Genomic DNA, 23,056 nt, shown 5'->3' on the forward strand with positions numbered 1-23,056 from the left:
TTCTCCTACAACCACATTCCAGTCTACCATGAGTATTAAATTTTCCTCTCTCTTTATATACAGAGTTAGCAGTTCTTCTTCTTCTTGTAAATTTCCTACACCGTGCAGTGTCTCTCACATCTAAGTTTCCATCTACCCCTGTTTTGTCCTCTTCTTACATATCCCTGTCCTGCAATGCCAGTCACACTCCACTGTTCCAATGTAACTGAGATACTTGAATTAGTCTGCAATGGGATAGAACTCAAGTGTGTTCAAAGCAGTTCTAAGTCGTTTAGAAAGATATTTTGAGAAAATTATCATCTTGTGTAGAAAATGATTATTTCTCCAATTTTGGTAGAGCAGACGTGCCAGGTATAGGAAAAGCTCCAATTTATTGGAGTGTCTGACTGGTTTCTCCTATTTGCGATTAATGGTGCATTGTACTGCTTAATAGCCACGTGTTTGTAAGCGAACTGTATTTCACTATGTTTGGGTGGTTTTCCGTTGGATGGTATGTGTGAAGAGACGTGTTTGAGAGAAGTCGTTTAGTTACTTTGTGGTTGGGGATTAAAGCATGCACTAAGGGATAGTAGCGTTGCATTGAATTATTGTGGTTGTATACGTGTAGCCTACCATAGCATGGAGGAATAGTTACTTAATGATATTTGATTAGTATTTCTTATGTGACTTCGGCGTGAGCGTTGTAGTATAGTAAATTCCGGAAATCTCGTTGGATGCATGGAGTGTGCAGGCTATATTAAAGAGAACGGGTGTCCTACATGACAGTTATTTGTTGAGAAACAATCGGTAGTTTATTGAGAATTTGATAGCTTTTCACCTTGTCCCTAAATGACAAATCAAGAACTGTTTGTTAGAGAACACCGTAATTCTCTCTAAAAGAGATCATCGAGTGTTGCTTTTTGAGTTTTAAATATTAGTGGGTCACGGAGGTCTACCTCTGAAGTGGCTCAGCTTTTTTTTATTATTTAAAGTTCATATCGTTGAAAAGTGGCGGTGACACTCAGGTATTTTTTATTACTTATTATTTTTCCGCTTAGAGGGGTATTGGGTAGAGAACCAGCACTCGTAAAGTAAAATGCTAACTTGTACCTGTAAACCAATCAATTGCAGGAATTAAAGAAATAGCTGTTTTTAAATTGAAAATGTCAGTACCCAACTTGTGCCTTATCCCCAAACTACTTCATGAAAAATATTTAAAGGCATCTTTCAAAGCAGACTAATATCTCGAATATATCTTTTCATAATGAAGCAAATCCAAAACCCAGTAAAGTAAAAGACTGCAATATTCAACGACCTATATAAACCTCCTTGGGAATATTGGTAAAAACAAAGTTCAAAGAAAGTAAAGAGAAAGTATAGCCTAGTATTTTTCAGTTAATAACTTGCAACAAAAAGAAAGAAAATTAATGTTTATTTAGACATGGAAAGTAAGTTTATATCTTATCTGAAAGTGATTAATAAAACATTATTCCATTTAATTCTGAAACGTAGAGAATTACAAAACAGTTTACTACAGTAAAATGTCAATAGACTCAAGGATACTGCTGTAGACGAGCACTCATGGAGACATGCATCTCGCAGGCCCCGAGGAATCGCTTCCGCATGGAGGTAAAACATTTTTACCTCCATGAGACTTGCGTCTAGGGGACGCCAAGGAATTGGGTCTGCTGATTGGTTGAGGCTAAAGAAGTCATCAGGGAGACAGAACGTGTGTAGCAGTGCTGCCTGGTGACAAGAAGTGTAACGAGCTCTATTGACATTAGCGACGTCACTCACCTGTTGTTTAAAAAGCCATTACATGTAGATCTGCACACAGCTGTCATTTTGTAACGTCAAATAAGTCCAGATTATTCAATGGAGCTTAACTTATCGGAATTAAATGTAAAAATTAGGTTCGAATGCGAATGAGAAACTAACCAGGTTGCAGCCATGGCAAATGCGGAAAAGCAGACCAAATATATGTAAAAGTTACATACATATTCCTTGCATTTTCTGCAGTTTATGTATGATATTGTTCATAATATGTATCGAAATATTCTTGGAATGCTTATTCATTAACTATATTTTCCGATTTTACCTTGTTCTTTTAGGTTTTATTGCGAGAAGTGCGATAAATATGGTACCTTCAAATATAATGCAAACATAAATATTAGGCAATGTCATATGTCCGTTTGTCACCACAACAATTGTCCCGCACTCAAACTTTACGAGTTCCACAACTAACGAAATTATCACCCTCTCTAGGCCTCAGATAATATCATAGAGAAGTCCATAGAATAGATTTCCTGGGTAGGGGGGGGGGGTCGCAATATTGTGCCCCTGGGAAAGTATGTGTTATGCTTCAATTTTGGTCGTTGTTATGTAAACAAAGAAGTATATGTCAGTGTTATGCACGAACTGCATCTTCCTATACCTTAACTAGTTTTTCAGAAACCGGGATATGTTCATATGCCATTGTGATAAACAATGTTGAATTAGGAATTATTAATAGATTAATAGGTCTAGACAATACTCACATCTCCAAGTCGTGAGACTGTTATAGATGTAGGTCAATGGCAATCACAGTTTATCAGTTACAGTGAAATGTGTAACAAAACATTTGAGATAAATCACAAAGTTTCAGAGTGATACCGTATGTTTTAATGTATTAGACATTCACTCATAGTTCTTTTACGTATTCTGTCTTACAAACATAGGGCCTAGTCTGCTAGCTACAATACGGTATGTGGTGGTGGGTATCTTGTGTGACATTTCTCTAAATTTTCTCAATAGTGTTACATGTAAAGAACATGTTTGTCCAAGGTTTTCAAATTTGAGTTCATGAAGCATCTCCATAATACTTGCATGTTGATTGAGCCTACCAGTAAGAAATCTAGAAGCCCACTTCTGAACTACTTGGTTTCTTCCTTAAACTGACTGGGGATCCCAGAAATTCAAGTGGTACTCCAGAATGAATTGCATCAGTGTTCAATACAGGTGGGTTTCTCTCAACTTGTGGTCTGAGCGACACTCCCCTCATTCCCAGTCTTCCCAAATGTATTCATCTTCCCAGAGGAAGGAACTACGAGTACAGAAAGCTAGAAATAGTTTTTTTACTCAACTGTTGTTTCTTCTAATAGTTCATACAAACCATTTTATAATTTTTAGAGAGCACCATCAGCTGTTCATATAACTGTAAAGTTAAATATCTGTTTAATATGAACATTACTGTTATCCAGTACATGCATCCTTGAGTCCAAACATTATGATTAATTATAGGAGAGGAGGCTAATGAGATACTCTTTTACTTTATATTTATTTTGGATAATTTACTTTAAATGATTCTCAATCACAATTTGAACTTATTTGTGGTCATTGGTTTCGACCACTTTTGTGGTCATCTTCAGACCCATTGGCAGGGGTTGTCTGTGGAGCAGAACTCCATATGGCAGTAAATCACTGTTTCAGAAGTAATTACATTTATTTAATATTGGGGTTTCCAGTTTTCTGTCTGATGCCTGTCAGCAACCTGTTAGACTACAGGGTGTTAAATAAAGGAACAGTCATGGAGATCAGCACCACCAATCATGGATAAAATTCTGATTTTGCACCAGAATGTAAATTTCTATTCTGAATCCAAGGCAGAGAAACAGTCTGTGCAAGTATTATGGCATTTAATTTCACAAATAATCCTTAATTCACACTTCTTATTAACACCAAATAAAATTAGGGGGTTAACATATTGACATGAGAGTGTAAAACTCTAAGACAATGAGGAGGCTTCTGTAAGATGTCAGACTATCACTTTTACACAATTATCTTACTCACATGGATAAAAGTTCCGTCATAAGATTCCACATCAAATCTGAATAGAATCCCATGCTTTTGATTACTGCCTCTATCACTATTGTCAGGGGCCAAGTCTGACTGTCATAAAATTAGTGAGGTTCACACTTGTGCCCAGTGGACACAATGCGATTGGCTAAATTACATCATGGAGAAAGCATATGCTAAAGCAACACCCTCTGCAGCCATAGGTCACATTTTTGCAAGCTGTCCAGCGTAGGTTGCAGTGCCATAACTTGTAATAGGTGGTGAACTATGTGAAGTTTTTCTCCGTAATTTTTCTTTCTGAAGTGCATGCTTCCACACATTGCTTAATTATACTGATTAATTCGAAATTGTGTGAAAGTATTGTGTTATATTCAAATATACTGCCTCATGTGCAACATGTGGTCTGTTCTTGTATTAGAAAATAGCAAATAAATAAACTGACAATTACATAGCCAGCGTGTGTATTGTTGTGATCACACAGTCTAATTTCAGCTGCTTCCGTAATTACAGAGACAAACAGCTAGAAATATGGGCCAGATCCTCATCTGCTTAAAGTCTATCTTGCATTTACTCACTAAACAGTTCTCAGAAACTGCTGATTTTCATTTTTTCATGCTTAAGGTGATGATCAACACAGCAATTAGCAGTAGTTTGTATAGGCTGTCTCACATAACTGATACCATAATCACAAGGAATATTATAGCCTGAGAGTATGTTTGTCAGGTCACAACCTTCCTTTAATTTTCCTTGGTGACAAAAAGACTCTTCTGATTCCTTGCCTCTTTACACTCTAACTTACCCATTGCACCACAGAATGGAAGCCATGCTGTGTCTTTGTCCTCATGACTTGGCTGATGGTTTCTTCAACAGATTTGACCTAATTTCATATACAGAATGTTTGTTTGGAGGGAGGGGGAGGGGGTTGGATTGGGCAAGAGCAATGGGAAGCTGAGGAGGTATGTTCAAGGGTAGAAGTAAAATAAATAGTGACTAAATGGTGGTGGCAAGGGGGCAGGGGGTGGTTTTGAATCTTAATAAATACAAAACCAGAGGAGATTATGTCACAGAATTATGACAAGACTACGGACTACATGTCATAAGGCATGATCCCAATTTATACAGCAGTGTTCTATCTGAATTAATAGCAAACTTACTTCCAACTTGGAATTTGCATAGACAGCAAAGACATTTATTACATGCCTAATACTGCAAAGAATTCAAACATTATAAACAATATCATGCTTTGCTGAATATGCAAACACACACAACAATTCAATAATAATCATGAGAATAAAAAACATTGTTTGTACTATATATATATATATATATATATATATATATATATATATATATATATATAATCATATATATCAAAACAAGCGTAGAAGGAAAAACGCCTTCAGTTGATTCCAAAATCACAGGGCAGACTAGTATCACAAAGACCATTAGACTACTCCTAATGACTGCCAATACCAATCATTATAAGATGATATCCAAATTTACCTATTAGTGTTGACATTGATAGCCATCAAAACATATAGAGTGTATTTTCTGGAGTGTAGTTCCACAATCAAACAAAGATATTCCTCTCTTCTACTCTTATTTTGTACACCTCCATGCCCCAACCCTCCTTCCACCGTGTTCTGCTCACATCTTTCCTTGATCATGAATGCTCACTTTACCATGTGCCGTCCACCCCCCCCCCCCCCTGTCCCAATGATCTGTCTGAATGTTGACCCCTTGCCTCAAGTGATGCAAATGTACTATCGACTGCCACTCACCCTATGGTCAGGCCAGACCCACCACATCAGATACACTAGAAGGTGCCTCAACAGCAGAGCCTGTGGTGAAACAAATGATACCCGAGCTGTTCCAAGCAATGCACCAGTTTCTCCGCCACCATTACACCTGAAGACAGCTGACCGTAGTTAAAAGCACCTTGAGCCAATCATGAACTGCAGCCAGCTCCTCTTGTGTCCAACACACACCCTATCCATCCTACCGTTTCTAACTTAAGAATTAAACTATAAAAACAAACAAAAAAAGCTAAATATGTGACTTACTACTGTTTGACAGAGTCTGATGGCTTCTCCACACTCGAATAACATTATATTGGATATATTATGTGTTCTTACCTAAGTGCTGGAATAACTTAATAACCTGTTTAGGCACTTTAAAGAAATTTCACCTTCAACTTATTATGTGTATGTGCAATACCTAATAGACTTACAGTAAGCTTCTATTCCCTATTTTAAGTTTATTAATACCAGAGATTACTGGTTCTCATTTACATAAGCTGAGATTAATTTGGAAGCCTCTCACCACATCCCCCTTGTCCCTTCCCTTCCTTCTGTCTCTTGCCCATACCACCTGTATTAATACTGGACTTTTGTTCCAATGTGAACTTTGCACTCTCAATTGTGATTATTAGTTTTCCTAAAGGAATAAAAAATCATTTAGCATGATGTACTGTTTTTATGGTTTTTCAGTTGATTTTTGTTAATTATCTGTCAAAATATGACAAATGAACTCAGCACTTCTACAACCAAGTCAATTAGTGGTATGTAATAACAGCTAATTATGTGATGGGAGAATGCTGTGAGTTGAGAGCTCCAAAGTTATGATAGATAATACTTGGCATGATACTCTGAAGTAAAGTTTTTTCCTCTGGTATGTTAACTTATTTGCCTATGAATCTAAGTACGCTTAATGTGTCATACATATTTTGTGATGTTTCTGGGCAGATATTCTGATGATGGGCAATGTCTGAAATGCATTACTAATTAGTCGTCAAAAGTGGCTAAAACATATACTGTTGTTTGCTTAATATTTTCTGGTGATTTACCCATAATTATTTAATCCTTGCACGCTTTTTCCTTTTGCATTTATTTTAAAAAATAAAAGTAACTTCCTATACAGATATAATGGTACATTGTACATGGAAATTCAATCTGCATTTTTTGTTTCATGGTCCTGCCAGCTTGTATTTATTTTATTTATTTTTAATTGAATTATTATATTTTTTTCTGTTTTCAGTGTGTTCACTTAAATTATGAATAATTTAAAAGTACATAAAACATGAATCATACAACTTGCTGAAATACTAAGAAGAACTTCCAGAATTTCTGTAGAATGGGTTAACACTATTATTCTGATCACTTTACAGAAAATTATTGAAACAATCATTTTAACTCTTTCACTTTACAATTTATTACTGTATTTGGTGGGATGAATTTGTATAAGATACATTACTTCTTGAAAAGCTGCCTGCAACCAAAACTTTTTTATTGAAAATGTATGTACGATATTATGCAAGTTTTTATTTAGGCAAATAGTAATATTATTTAAATAAACTGAAAGTTAGTTGTTTCTGTACGCTGCAAGATTTTGAAATATATTCCAATTAATTCACAAAATTTACTTCTTTTATGCAATTTTCAAGTGCATCTTTACTTCAATGATACTCTTTACTTTCACTTGCCTCTTTTTTTCCATCACCTCAGTTAACTACCTTCATTTCTTTCTTTTACAAATGTCTGCCAAGTCGTCAGGTGTAGCCTGTGTAACCCATAACCAGTGTGGTGGGGTAATACGAGTGCCAGGGAATTTTGTTTATGTTTAGATTGAATGCTTGTAAAATTGTAGTGCTGTAGGTCTGCATACTTTGCACTCTGAACTGTAAAACCAAGTGGTTGTGTTTAGAGCAGGTAAGTTTGGGGCCAGACTGACCCCACCACACTGCTTGTGGGATTTCTCTAACGAACTGTTTCCTGTTCCTATAGATTGAAACGATGTTATATTCTCGTAAAGAAATGAAAATAAGTGATCAACTCGATGAATGGCTACAGTCTATCCTTGACTAAGTACAGCTACACACACTGATTAACCAGAACATTTTGACCACCTACCTAATAGCACGGATAACAGTGACGATGCATTTTTGCACGGAATCGACGAGGCCTCGATAGGTCACTGGAGGGAGTTGGCATCACATCTGAGCACACAAGTCTCCTAATTCTTGTAAATTCTGGGGAGTGAGCTCTGATGTATTGTATTGTATTGTATTGTATTGTATTTATTGGTCCAGTAAATCTTACATGTACAGTACAGCACATCAGATATTGGACAGGTCAAAGTATATCTTACAATTAAAACACTTTAGAAACTAGAAAATTACGTTCACAAAATTTTACAGCACTTCATATACTGGGCAAGTCAATGTGTAAGTTATAATTAAACCACATTAGAAACTTGAAGTTTACAACTGAAAACATGTATACGCCAATATTAACGATTAAAGTATTTGCATGATCCTCTCTTAAGCTCTAAGAATTTTTGAGGAACTCTTCTACACTATGAACTGACATGTACACTAGAGAATTACATTCACAGAATTTTACTTTATGTACTGGGCAAGTCGCAATACAACTTATACTTGAACCCCATTATAAACTTGAGAATTACATCTGAATGTATTTATAGGCCAATATTAATGGTTACAGTATTTGCATAATCATCACTTAGACTCTCGAGGATTTTGGAGGAACTCTTCCACACTATAAAAGCAATGTGTCAACAGATATTCTTTTAATGCTGCTTTAAAATTTTTTACATTTGTCATTTCTTTAATTTCTCTTGGCAATTTATTGTAGATAATTTTTCCATGGTGTAATGTTCCTTTTTGGCACAAACTGGTTTTTGTATGGAGTACATGAAAGTCAGTTTTCTGTCTTGTATTATGATGATGAACATTTTCATTTTTGGGGAGGATACTAGGATTTGTTATTGTATATTTCTTTATAAACATTGCACTTTCAAATAGGAAAATACATGGAAGGGGAAGAATCCCCATCCTTTTAAATAATGGTCTACATGGTTTGTTCCTTTTTATTCCAGCCATGATTCTCACTATTCTTTTTTGCATCCTGAATAGTTTTAGGCAGGATGGCGAGTTACCCCAAAAAGTGATCCCATATTTTAGGACAGAATGTATATTAGAATAGTAAAGTGTCATTAGACAGTCCTTATGACAGCAGTTTTCTAGCACTCTCATTAAATAACACATGGTACTTAGCTTCTTTAATATGTTGTCAATGTGAGTTTCCCATCTAAGATTATCCTGTAGCCAGATCCCCAGAAATTTTGTATTAGGCACACTTGCAATATCCGTGTCTGACATCTGAATTCTTATATCCTCTTCAATGTTTCTCTTGATATTATGAAAATTTAATGCTACTGTTTTGCTTTTATTTATTATTAGTTTGTTTTGGTTGAACCAGTTTACAACATTTGTTAATGCCTCAGACAGTCTTGTCTGTAGTATCTCTGCAGTCTTCCCGCTGACTAATATGCTTGTGTCATCTGCAAACTGGATAGTGCTATGTTACTGGTTGGCTGATGTTAGGTCATTTATATATATCAAAAATAGGATGGGGCCAAGTACCGAGCCCTGCGGTACTCCATATTTTACTGCTTTATAATCAGAATAATGTCTTGTTGATTTATTTTCTTTGTGAAAATGTATTTCTACTACTTGCTTGCGGTCAGTAAGATATGATCTAAGCCAGCTGTTAGGCATACCTCTGATACCAATTCTTTCAAGCTTCTGCAACAATAGAGTGTGGCCTATGATGTCAAAAGCCTTAGACAGATCAAGGCATATGCCAGTTACTTTTTGTCCACTATCAATTTTTTCAAGTACTTCACCCAGAAATTCATATATTGCTGTTTCTGTTGATCGGCCTTTCCGGAAGCCATGTTGGGTTGTGGATAATATTTTGCACTTTTCTAGAAAATCTAGCAACCTCTTATGAAAAATTTTTCTAGTATTTTAGAAAATGTAGATAGCAAGGCAATAGGTCTATAAATGGCTATGTTTTCTTTCTTACCCTTTTTGAACAGTGGTTTTAGTTTCACTGTCTTTAAGCAGGAAGGAAAGACTCCATTTGTTAATGAACTGTTGAAAATGTCGGCTAATGGTATTGCAATGAGGTCCCCCACATTTTTAATGACATAATCTGGAATCTCATCCACACCTGTTGAAAATTTTGTTTTTAACTCTCTTATTGATAGTATAATTTCCTTAGGGTTGGTTGGAGTAAGAAATAGGGAGTTGCAGTTTCCATTTTGATTGGATGGTGTTGTAGCAGGATTTTTATTTGAAGATTTTATGTCAGATAGTAATTTTTCACTAATATTTGCAAAGTATGTATTAAAAGCATTGGCTACTTCTTCTGGATTTGTAATTTTTTTGCCATCTTGGATTACCTGGAGATTTACATTTTGGGAGGTCTCGTTTCCTACTTGTTCTCTGACTATCTTCCACATGGCTTTCATTTTGTTCCTGGCCATTTTTATATGGTGATCATTTGTTGTTTTTTTAGATTCTTTTATGAGTTTGTGAAGCACTCTCTTATAATTCTTGAAATGCACCAGAAATTCTTCTGTAACATTTTGTGTTTTTGAGATTTCATAAAGTCTCCTCTTTTCAGCACATGATATTTTAATGCCTTTCGTCAGCCATGTAACATTTCTTTTTTTAGTTTTTAATGTTTGGTTTTTAACTGGAAAAGAAATATTGAAATAATGGGATAATATTTCCATGAACATGTCAAACTTTTTACATGTGTCCTCATAGTTGTCTATATCATTCCATGTTTCTTTTTTCAGTAAGTGCCTGAAGTGTTCTAGGTTGTGCTTGCTAAAATTTCTACCTTTTCTTGTCATTTGTTGTTCAGTATTTCCTGCAGTGTCTACTGGGAATTCAATAAACTGTGCATAATGATCACTGAAACCTGTATTCATATTTCCAGATTTGTATAAATATTTATCTATATTTATTAGTATCTGATCTATAGCACTGCTTGACGATTTGGTGACTCTGGTGGGGGATTTGATAGTTGTATGTATGTTGTAGGTTTTTAATAAGGCCTCAAGGTTTAATCTGTCTTTTGAGTTCTTGTTGAAATCTATATTAAAATCACCACATATGATGGTTGTTTTACTAACTATTTTTATACTGTTAAGTGCCTTCTCAAGATTTTCAACGAAAGTAGTTACGTTTCCATCTGGGCTTCTATATATGCAAATAACAATTATATTTAAATTTGTCAGTTCATGTTCAAGTTCAATCGCGTGCCAGTCTGTGTGATGGGCAAAATCAAGTATGTCTGTATGATCACCCTGTGTGAACAAGTTCTTAAATGCACAAGGTAGAAAATGAAGAGGTGTTGGAAGAGGTCATATATTGATCTAGCACTTATCAGGCATCAGTCCTCCATAGGTCTCCAAAATTCTTGTTCTGAATGCAGCCTCTGGTCATTCCATGTAATGGGTAATATTTTCGGAGAAATTCTAAGGGCAATGAATGATTTTTTCTTCTTTTTGTGAATCCATCAGAGGTGGGATATAGGACTGCAGCTGGCTTCAAATTCTTGTGAAAAACCTTGTACCAAACAGCTGTTTTTCTTTTTATAAATCCTTTACTATATGCAGCTAGTTTCGGCATCCCATTAATCTTAAGGCTATACATAAACCACCAGATAAATGTATCACATAGTTGGTCTGCATTATGCAGGTGCCACCGGTTTTTGTTACTAGATTCCACGGACTTCAGACTGACGTGGACACCTCGGTCGTAAGACAACTAGTTATATTTCTACAATTATATGCACGGTATCCATTCTTTCAGACACCCGAAAGAACAGTCACTGTGTATACAATTGGATCTACACATAGCCTAGCTTGGCATTGGGGAACTTTCTTCAGTTCAGATGCACTCATACACTCAGAGCCATTTGCAGGAATATCTCACAGACACGGCGAGTGAGAGGGACTGCTGTAGTGAGGGTACTAGTGCAGTAGTAGTGACATATGGAATTTTGGGTCAGATGGGAGACTTGCTGAGGTAATCCACATAGTCGTGATGGGCACTGTGTCTGGGTAGTGAAGTAGTCAGTGCAACTGCCTCGAGAGCAGGAGAGATGGGTTCAAATCCTGATCCAGTAAAAATTTTCTTATGTCACCATTGATATAGTTCAATACAGTAAGAAAGCACTTAATAAAATTATCATAGGCTAATACTTTTATGTCAGAGGCATCCACATGGAACTGAAGGAGACATTCACAGCATCTAATAAAAAACTGCTGGGACCTGCACAATGCAGACCAACTATGTAGACATGTTTATCTGGTGGTTTGCATACAGCCTTCAGATGGCTGCCATTGGGTCACCAAAATTACATGCATGTAATAATGGATTGATCGTAGAAAAACAGCTGTTTGTTACAAGGTTTTTCACAAGAACAAATGAAAAAAATTCTGAAAAACCAGACTATTTCTCCAACAGAAAATACCTGATTGGTGATATGTGTCATGCAATTTAAGCCATCTTGAGATTATTATCCTATTCAGCTTTCTTGAAGTAAAAATGTATTTACAATGATGCCTACACAAGTTAATCTTTTCTATAACTTTTGCAAGCTTTATAATAAAATTTATATGAAAAGTTTACTGTACATGTTTACTTATCCGGTAACTACAGCTAACTGATGCATAACATAGTGCTATTGTGATGGGTTTACTCATATGTTAATTCAACCGACAGATTTGGTTCTTAAGATTTCAAGAAAATATAACATTTCCATATACTATGCACATGTCAGAACCGTTTAAATGTAAACATTTAAATTATAGTGAGGAGTATGTGATTTTTAACATGCTTCACAAGTTTGATTTTAATTGCTTTAACCAAAGAAAACTAGGTTGAACCTCTTGCACAGCCCACTTTTGTATATTATCCCCTAAATGTCACAAAGTTGCCAGCAGCCATGGCAGACGGCTCTGCTGTGGCTGGTGTTGTCCTCACAGCACTTACCATGTTAAATAATTACTAGACATTAACTGAATTATTGGGCAAAAACATTCCATTAAAGGAAAATTCCTCAGACAGACATTAGAATTTTGGCTGCACTTTTTAAACAAGACTTCTAGATGTGTATACTTCATGCTCGAGGTCCTGAAAAGCTGTTATCACATCGACTGCAGTACTGTCACTAAAAGCCACACACCTGATGCCATATGCCTGGCGACAAAACATCTATCACAAAGAATGTCATAACTGACATGTTAAATATAGAAAATTAGACCAAGAAAGTCAGCAAAACAGATTCTCGGGGACTGTTTTAATATAAAAAATAATAACTAGAACTGAATAAACAATTTTCAGCATGGCCAAGCAAATTTTGCTTTTTGACTTGATTCAGTTGTCAACTGGAAAACATTCGTACTGTAGGATTCTGGTGAATACTTATACTTTACTTGTGAAAAATAGCAAAACCAATTGAAATGACTATGTACATGGTCCAATTAATGTTATAGTTTAGTAGATATTTCAGTTACATTTTGTTAACTATATGCAATAGGATAAATGAGTAAACAGAAACACACAAACAGTGACATTTTCTTTATTAAGTACACTCGGATTTCCATATCACCCTGAGGTACCGAGTATGATGAGTTACTCATTTTTTTACATGGCGAGTTTCCCCAGTAGGCCTATAACCCATGATACACAAACATGCACACACAACTGTAGGACAGATAAATTTAATTCTTAGTGTGATCAAAGCCAACATGTACACTCAACACTTCAGTGTCAGGTTGCACCAAAGCACTAGCAACAATTGACTTTTCAGCCAGGGTTGGTTTACCAAAGACACTTTTTGGACTGAAGATCTCTTTCTTTGATGTTCGTTGAACTGGCACCTTCTCATTGGTGGCACAGTTTGACCTCCTTTCTTGGAGCAAGGGTTAACAAGTGACAGCAATTTCTTCCCACAGCTTCAGAATTTGCTCACTATCTCCCGGTATGTCTAAATTGTTCCTTTTGTTAAGAGAAATCTGTTACACATGAAACTGGATTTAAAAAAATTGTTCCTATGGCTCTGAGCACTATGGGACTGAACATCTAAGGTCATCAGTCCCCTAGAACTTAGAACTACTTAAACCTAACCAACCTAACGACATCACACACATCCATGCCCGAGGCAGGATTCGAACCTGCGACTGTAGCAGCAGTGTGGTTCCGGACTGAAGTGCCTAGAACCGCACGGCCACAAAGGCTGGCAAACTGGATTCCAATCTGGGTTCCATGCATTGAGTGATACAAAAAAAAAAAAAAGTTTCTACACAATTTATGGACAGTAAAAATAAAGTTTATTAATTACCCATTGTTGATTACAATGATTGTAACTTTCATGTCTTCTAAGACTAGACCATTAATACAAATAATCCTTTCATGTGAACTGAAGGAAACTTTGCAATACAACATTGCACCAGACTACTGAATGCACAAAGAACGAAATTCTATAGTTTTACCAGAAACATTCCTACTATTGAATAGTAAAAACTTATTATTATGCGGTGTTTCTTACCGTCCATTGACTGGAATACAATCTTTTCATCTGCAGTTTGAACCATGTGCTTTTTCTCCACATGTGCTCTCAAATTAGCCAATGCATTGAAGGAATAGCTGCAGTCGTCTTGTGGGCACTTAATCTTACCTTCTGTATTTGGCTCTACATCGTGCATTTTCCTGATGTGTGCGTATAAAGTTTTTCGAAGCTGGAATGCTTTATCACACACAAAACACGTGTTTGAATCTGCCATTATAAACATAGGCCTAGAACACACAACAGTGAAGTACTATAACGAGTTAGCCACACAATGTATCGACAGACACATGGCCTCGTTTAAAGAACAGTGTGTTTCAGAAAGTAGCAACGATCTGGATTGGCTGATGTGGGAGACAGGATCATGGCACGATGTGACCAATCAGCAAAGCCAATTCCTCGGCGTCCCCTAGACACAAGTTCCATGAGCGCTCGTCTGCAGCAGTATCCTTGACTCTATTGATATTTTATTGTAGTTAACTGTTTTGTCATTCTCTACGTTTCAGAGTTAAATGGAATAACATTTTATTAATCACTTTCAGATAAAACATAAAATTACTTTCCCTGTCTAAATAAACATTAATTTTCTTTCTTTTTGTTGCAAGTTATTAACTGAAAAATACTAGGCTATACTTTCTCTTTACTTTCTTTAAACTTTGTTTTTACCACTATTCCCAAGGAGGTTTATATAGCTCATTGAATATGGCAGTCTTTTACTTTATTGAGTTTTTTGGATTTACTTCATTATGAAAAGATATATTCAAGATATTAGTCTGCTTTGAAAGATGCCTTTAAATATTTTTCATGAAGTAGTTTGGGGATAAGGCACAAGTTGGGTACTGACATTTTCAATTTCAAAACAGCTATTTCTTTAATTCCTGCAATTGATTGGTTTACAGGTACAAGTTAGCATTTTACTTTACGAGTGCTGGTTCTCTACCCAATACCCCTCTAAGCGGAAAAATAATAAGTAATAAAAAATACCTGAGTGTCACTGCCACTTTTCAACGATATGAACTTTAAATAATAAAAAAAAAGCTGAGCCACTTCAGAGGTAGACCTCCATGACCCACTAATATTTAAAACTCAAAAAGCAACACTCGATGATCTCTTTTAGAGAGAATTACGGTGTTCTCTAACAAACAGTTCTTGATTTGTCATTTAGGAACAAGGTGAAAAGCTATCAATTTCTCAATAAACTTCCGATTGTTTCTCAGCAAATAACTGTCATGTAGGACACCCATTCTCTTTAATATAGCCTGCACATTCCATGCGTCCAACGAGATTTCTGGAATTTACTATACTACAACGCTCACGCCGAAGTCACATAAGAAATACTAATCAAATATCATTAAGTAACTATTCCTCCATGCTATGGTAGGCTACACGTATACAACCACAATAATTCAATGCAACGCTACTATCCCTTAGTGCATGCTTTAATCCCCAACCACAAAGTAACTAAACGACTTCTCTCAAACACGTCTCTTCACACATACCATCCAACGGAAAACCACCCAAACATAGTGAAATACAGTTCGCTTACAAACACGTGGCTATTAAGCAGTACAATGCACCATTAATCGCAAATAGGAGAAACCAGTCAGACACTCCAATAAATTGGAGCTTTTCCTATACCTGGCACGTCTGCTCTACCAAAATTGGAGAAATAATCATTTTCTACACAAGATGATAATTTTCTCAAAATATCTTTCTAAACGACTTAGAACTGCTTTGAATACACTTGAGTTCTATCCCATTGCAGACTAATTCAAGTATCTCAGTTACATTGGAACAGTGGAGTGTGACTGGCATTGCAGGACAGGGATATGTAAGAAGAGGACAAAACAGGGGTAGATGGAAACTTCGATGTGAGAGACACTGCACGGTGTAGGAAATTTACAAGAAGAAGAAGAAGAAGAAGAAGAACTGCTAACTCTGTATATATAGAGAGAGGAAAATTTAACACTCATGGTAGACTGGAATGTGGTTGTAGGAGAAGGAACAGAAGAAAGGCTAACAAGAGAATATGGACTTGGTAGTTTGATTGAGAGAGGAGAATGACTAATTGAGTCCAGCAATAAATTTCAGCTAGTAATAGAGAAAACTGTGTTCATAACCACAGGAGGAGCAGTTATACTTGAAAATGGCAGGGAGATACAGGTAAGATCCCAGGTAGATTACATAATGAAATCAAATATTGGATTGTAATGCATACCCAGAAACAGATATAGACTCATATCACAATTTAGTTAGCATGAAGAGCAGGCTAAAGTTTAAGGGGCTCCGGAAAGGCTCAAACTCATGAAAAGTTCAATTTTTACTTTTTTGCGTTTTCTGAATCTGCAGACTATTACCTTTTAATAGATATATAATTTATTCAATTCCGAAGACTACAACTATTTTTAAATTTTTTTTGAAATGTGTTCTACATGGGCGTGACCCACTGTGGCGCTGTTAAACTGCTGTCAAATGGTGTTATTATTAACGTCCGTGTTCATCAGGTACATTTTAGTGATCTGAGATAAAGTATGTGTTGTTGCTAACCTGTGATGGTTCAATATATATCGCTGGTGTGATTGTCGATTGTTTCATGTTTATTTACTCTCTCGTTATCTCGGAAATATTCGTAATTAATTCTGTTTCTTGAGTCTCTGTTTTGTTGAAGTATAATAATGAGGAAAAGTAAAGTTATTAGAAATCCTCTGAAGGCTTTTAAGAAAAGGAGAAATGTTGGAAAGCCAAAGGTATGTGTTATTACTGTAAACAATAAAGACAATAACCAAGTGAGTGAACCTAACCTCTCAAGTACACCTGCCCATAGCAGTCAAAGTGGGAAAGAAAATACTTCACAGAAGAAGCTTGGTTCAATGAGTGAAAACTATGAATGTTTTATGGGCGAATCGGATGTGAATGAAATATTTGATATGTCGGTTCTCAAAGGAATTTTTTCAAACTGTGTAAGATGTATTCATTGTAGTGAAGTTGGTCTGGAACTCTCCATAATAAAGCACGTAGGACTTGCTAGTGAAATACAACTGAAATGTGATAACTGTTCATACATGACCACCTTTTGGAACAGTGTTGCAGTAACTGCAACTGAAGAAAATGGTAGCAAAATCTACGAACACAACAACGAGCGATGCTTGCTTTAGACAAGGAACACCTTCGGGCTGCAGACAGGGCTGTAAAGAGTCTAGAAATACAAGCAAGAGTAAACAGGAGGAGGAACAAGAGGAAGCTGGAGGAGGAGTTTGCAGAGGATGAAGATAATCCATCCTATGGACCTGGAATGCACTAAAAAGTTAATCCAATCTTTGTCGCTCGATTCCCAAAACTTTTATTTTCTCATACTAATTACATGTTTTCTAAGGATCTTCCAAACATATTTGTTTCAAACTTTCAGTAAATGTTACACAGTACCTTCTGCATAATTTAACACAGCCTTTTTCCAAAAAACTGTATATTTTTGAATATATAAATAAAAAATTGCAAAAAAATGTGAATTTTCATTACAATTGAAAAAAAATCATCTTTAATAACTGAACTAAAATTTTGTAAAATCCCTGTGTTAAGTTGTAGCCCATATTCCAATAAATATTCTATAAAAAGTTCAACTTCCTAGCTCAAATACTTTGTGAGGAAAGATGTAATTTATAAGCGTTATTTTAACATTGCAAGTATAGGGCATTCCGGAGCCCCTTAAGAGACTAGTCAGGAAGAATCAGTGCAGAAACAAGTAGGATATGGAAGTGCTAAGAAATAAAGAGATATGCTTGAAGTTCTCTCAAGCCATAGGTAGTATGATAATGAATATCTCTGTAAGCAATTGTGTTGAAGAGGAATGAGCATCTGTGAAAAGGGCAACATCAAAAGTTGGAAAAAAGTGAGTCAAGTAAGGTAACTATGAGGTAACAATGGATAACAGAAAAAATACTTCAGTTAATTTATGAAAGAGGAAAATACGAAATATTCGGTTAAATTAAGGAATAACAAGGTGTGGTCGAGAAGTAGTGCAATTAGTTGTTTCCTGATGCCCCTGTTGGCCTGAGCATTGCTCTGATGGCAGGGAATGGTGTAGGAGTTATCAGCCTTCCAGTGCTGCCTTCTACAGTTTGCGCTGAGCTGTGGAAGCGTCAGCATCATTGTTTGCATAAACCCTTGTTCAATGCTTCTGGCATCACACAAGATCAGTTAACTTTGAAGCAACACCATTCAATCAAGTTTTGTTCCAAACTCAAGAGAGCTGTGGTTGAAACTTGCAGAATGATTCAAGAGGCCTACAGGGAGACTGCCATATCTTACTCACAAGTTTTCAGATTGCTAAAACAATTTAACAAGGGCTGGGAAGTGGTTACTGATGAAGCCCGCTCTGGATAGCCATCAACAAGTACCATTGTGTGACACGTGTGCGTGCCTTGTTGAATGCCGACATATATGTGTGTGTTCGGTGACTAAACGACATGGGACTGTGTTTAACACCATTACTGATGATTTGAAGACACATGAAGTGTGTGCAAAATTTGTTCCAAAAATGTTGAGTGACAACTAGAAGTGCAACTGTTTGGAGATGGTGACAAAACTTGTAGAATGGCTGTAGAGAGACCCAGGTTCCTTAGACACTCTCATCAGTGGCGATGAGACATGGCTTTTTTGGTAGGACCCAGAAACGAAGTGATGAAGCTCAGTATGAGATACTCTCATGTCTCCCAAGACCGAGAAAGAGAAATTCGAAAATGAAAACCATGCTTGTCATCTTCGTTGACACGAAAGGCTTAATCTATTCAAAGTTTATACCACAAGGAATGGCTGTGAAAGCAGCATACTACCTCAGAGTAGCAGATCTAGTCACCTGTACAAGGCACATGTGGAAGTTGTATCAGGACAATGCACTGTGCCACATCGCTCTATTGATTCAGGAGTTCCTAGCAAAGCACAACTTGGTAACGCTGCTGCACCCGCTGTACTGTTCAGACATTGTAGAGTCAGACTTCTTCCTGTTTCTGTGTGTGAAAACCAAGAGGGAGGGGCTCTGTTTTAATACCATTGAGGACATCCACAAGGCAATAAGATGAACTCTGAAGGAAATTCCAGTCACCGCCTTCCAGGAAGACTACCAAGCATGGGGTATTGCTGGAAGTGTATCATTGCTCAGGGCAACTACTTTCAAGAATTTAATAGATTTTACGATTTGGATCAACAAATTTTGTTGTACAGACGCAATTTATAAATAAATAAAGTTCACTTAGGAACGTAGCAAATAGGAAGTGCAAGGAAGCTAAGGCAAAATGGCTACGTGAAAAACGTTAAGAAATCAGAAAAGGCATGTTTGTCAGAAGGACTCACTCAGCATATAGAAAAATCTAGTTAACCAAAATTAAAAGCAAGGGTGGTAACATTATGGGAATTCCATGGTATATGCAGAAGAGAGAGTGGATAGGTGGAAAGAGTTGATTGAAGGTCTCTGTGAGAGGGAGGACTTGCCTGATGATGCATGACGTCAGAATTTCTAAGGTCGTTGGGGGAAGCAGCAACCAAATGACTACTCTCTTTGGCATGTAGAAGGTAGAGATTGGCAACATACAGTCAGACTGTGTATATACCATCACAGTGTATTTCACATTTAATTGACATTTATCATCCCTTTTAAATTCACAAGATGACAATATTTACCTGGGAGATCTGTAACAACTGCTGTTGGCAATTGCACATTATCAGTGTTAAAACATATAACGCTTCAGCCTGGCATTATCCTTGGGCTTTGCTACAGGTTAGTCTGTCATAAGAACCTGAAGTTCAGGCCAGGAAGAACGGATAGACCAATAAAACACCCTGACAAGTATTTATCAGTAAACACACAACAAAAAAGTTTATGTTCTGACAACTTAAACAAAAGGAGAACAGAATTTTCATTATTCACTCACAGTGTATTTCACATTTATTTGTCATTCCTTTTTAATTCACAAGACAACAATATTTAGTTGGGATATCAGTAATTTCTACTGCTGGCAACTGAACTTCATCAACATTAAAACACACAACCTTCCACCCTGACCTACCAACCTGACCTAGACCTTGGGCTTCTGGGGGATCTGCAATTTCTACTGTTGACAATTGCACATTATCAACGTTAAAACACACAATCTTCCCGCCTGACATAGACCTTGGTCTTTGCTACAGGTTATTCTGTCATCACAACCTCAACTTCAGGGCAGGGATGACAGACAAACCAATAAAACAGACTGTCAAGTATTTATTAGTAAATACACAACAAAAAAATTTGCACATCTGACAGCTAAAACAAAAGGAGAACAGTATTTTCATTATTTACTCACACTATATTTCACATTTATTAATTAATCCTTTTCCATTCACAAGACGACAATATTTACCTGGGAGATCTGTAAATTCTACTGCTGGCAACTGCACTTCATCAACATTAAAACAAACTACCCTCCAGCCTGACCTAGACCTTGAGCTTTGCTACAGGTTAGTCTGTAATCACAACCCAAACTTCAGAGCAGGATGGACAGACAGACCAATAGAACACTCTGACAAATATTTATCAGTAAATTCACAGAAAAATGGTGTGTATCTGACTGATAAAACAAAACGGGAACAGAATTTCCTTTTTTTACTCACAGTGTATTTCACATTTATTTGTCATTCCTTTTTAATTCACAAGACAACAATATTTAGTTGGGATATCAGTAATTTCTACTGCTGGCAACTGAACTTCATCAACATTAAAACACACAACCTTCCACCCTGACCTACCAACCTGACCTAGACCTTGGGCTTCTGGGGGATCTGCAATTTCTACTGTTGACAATTGCACATTATCAACGTTAAAACACACAATCTTCCCGCCTGACATAGACCTTGGTCTTTGCTACAGGTTATTCTGTCATCACAACCTCAACTTCAGGGCAGGGATGACAGACAAACCAATAAAACAGACTGTCAAGTATTTATTAGTAAATACACAACAAAAAAATTTGCACATCTGACAGCTAAAACAAAAGGAGAACAGTATTTTCATTATTTACTCACACTATATTTCACATTTATTAATTAATCCTTTTCCATTCACAAGACGACAATATTTACCTGGGAGATCTGTAAATTCTACTGCTGGCAACTGCACTTCATCAACATTAAAACAAACTACCCTCCAGCCTGACCTAGACCTTGAGCTTTGCTACAGGTTAGTCTGTAATCACAACCCAAACTTCAGAGCAGGATGGACAGACAGACCAATAGAACACTCTGACAAATATTTATCAGTAAATTCACAGAAAAATGGTGTGTATCTGACTGATAAAACAAAACGGGAACAGAATTTTCTTTTTTTACTCACAGTGTATTTCACATTTATTTAATATTACTTTTTAATTCACAAGATGACAATTTTTACCTGGGGCATCTTTAAATTCTACTGTTGACAATTGCACATCACCAATGTTAAAACACACAAACTTCCACTCTGACCTAGACCTTGGTTTTTGCTACAGGTTATTCTGTCAACACATTCTAAAATTCAGGGCACGATGGACAGACAGACCAATGAAACACTCAGACAAGTATTTATCAGTAAATACACAACAAAAAAATTTACGTATGTGACAGCTGAAACAAAAGGAGAACAGAATTTTCATTGTTTACTCACAGTTCGGTTCACATTTATTTATCATCACATTTTAATTACCAAGACGACAATATTTAGTTGTGAGATCAGGAATTACTACTAATGGCAACTCTAATTCATCAACAAAAAAACACACAATGTTCGCACCTGGCCATGACATTGGGCTTTGATACAGATTGGTCTGTCATCGCCATCTAAACTTCAGGGCAGGGTGGGCAGACAGACCAATAAAACACTCTGACACGTTTTTGTAAGTAAAAATACAACAAAAAAATTTCTGTATCTCACAGCTAAAACAAAAGGAGAACCGAATTATCATTATTTACTCACAGTATATTTCACATTTATTTAACGTCACTTTTTAATTCCCAAGAGGACAATATTTAGTTGGGAGATCAGTAATTTCTACTGCTGGCAACTGCACTTCAACAAAATTAAAACACACAACCTTTCTGCCCGGCCTAGACATTGGGCTCTGCTATAGGTTAATCTGTCATCACCTCCTAATCTTCAGAGCAGAATGGAGAGACAGAACAATAAAACATTCTGAGAAGTATTTATTAGTAAATGCACAACCAAAAAATTTGCGTATCTGCCAGCTAAAACAAAAGGAGAACAGAATTTTCATTATTTACCCACAGTACATTTCACATTTACTTATCATACCTTTTTAATTCACAAGATGACATTGTTTAATTGTGGAATCTGTAATTCCTACTGTTGACAACTGCACATCATCAATATTAAAATACACAAACTTTCGTCCTCACCTCCGCCTATAGCTACGCTACTCGTCAGTCCCACATCATAACGAACATTTCACCGCAAAATGGACAAACATGCCAATAAAACCCATTGACGTGTATTTATCAGTAAACACACAACAAAAAAATTGCATGCTTGGCATTTAAAACAAAAGGAGAACAGAATTTTCATTATTTACTCACAGTGCATTTCACATTTAATTTTCATCCCTTTTAAATAACAACACAACAACCTTTAAATGGGAGATCATCAGTTTCTACTGTTGTGAATTGCATTTCACCAACATAAAAACACACAACATTCAAGCATGAACTACACCTTTGGATTTGCTACAGTTTAGTCTGTCATCACCGGCTAAATTTTAGTGCACAATGTACAG

This window comes from Schistocerca americana, chromosome 11 (genome assembly GCF_021461395.2).
Source record: "Schistocerca americana isolate TAMUIC-IGC-003095 chromosome 11, iqSchAmer2.1, whole genome shotgun sequence".
Classification (NCBI taxonomy): Eukaryota; Metazoa; Arthropoda; class Insecta; order Orthoptera; family Acrididae; genus Schistocerca; species Schistocerca americana.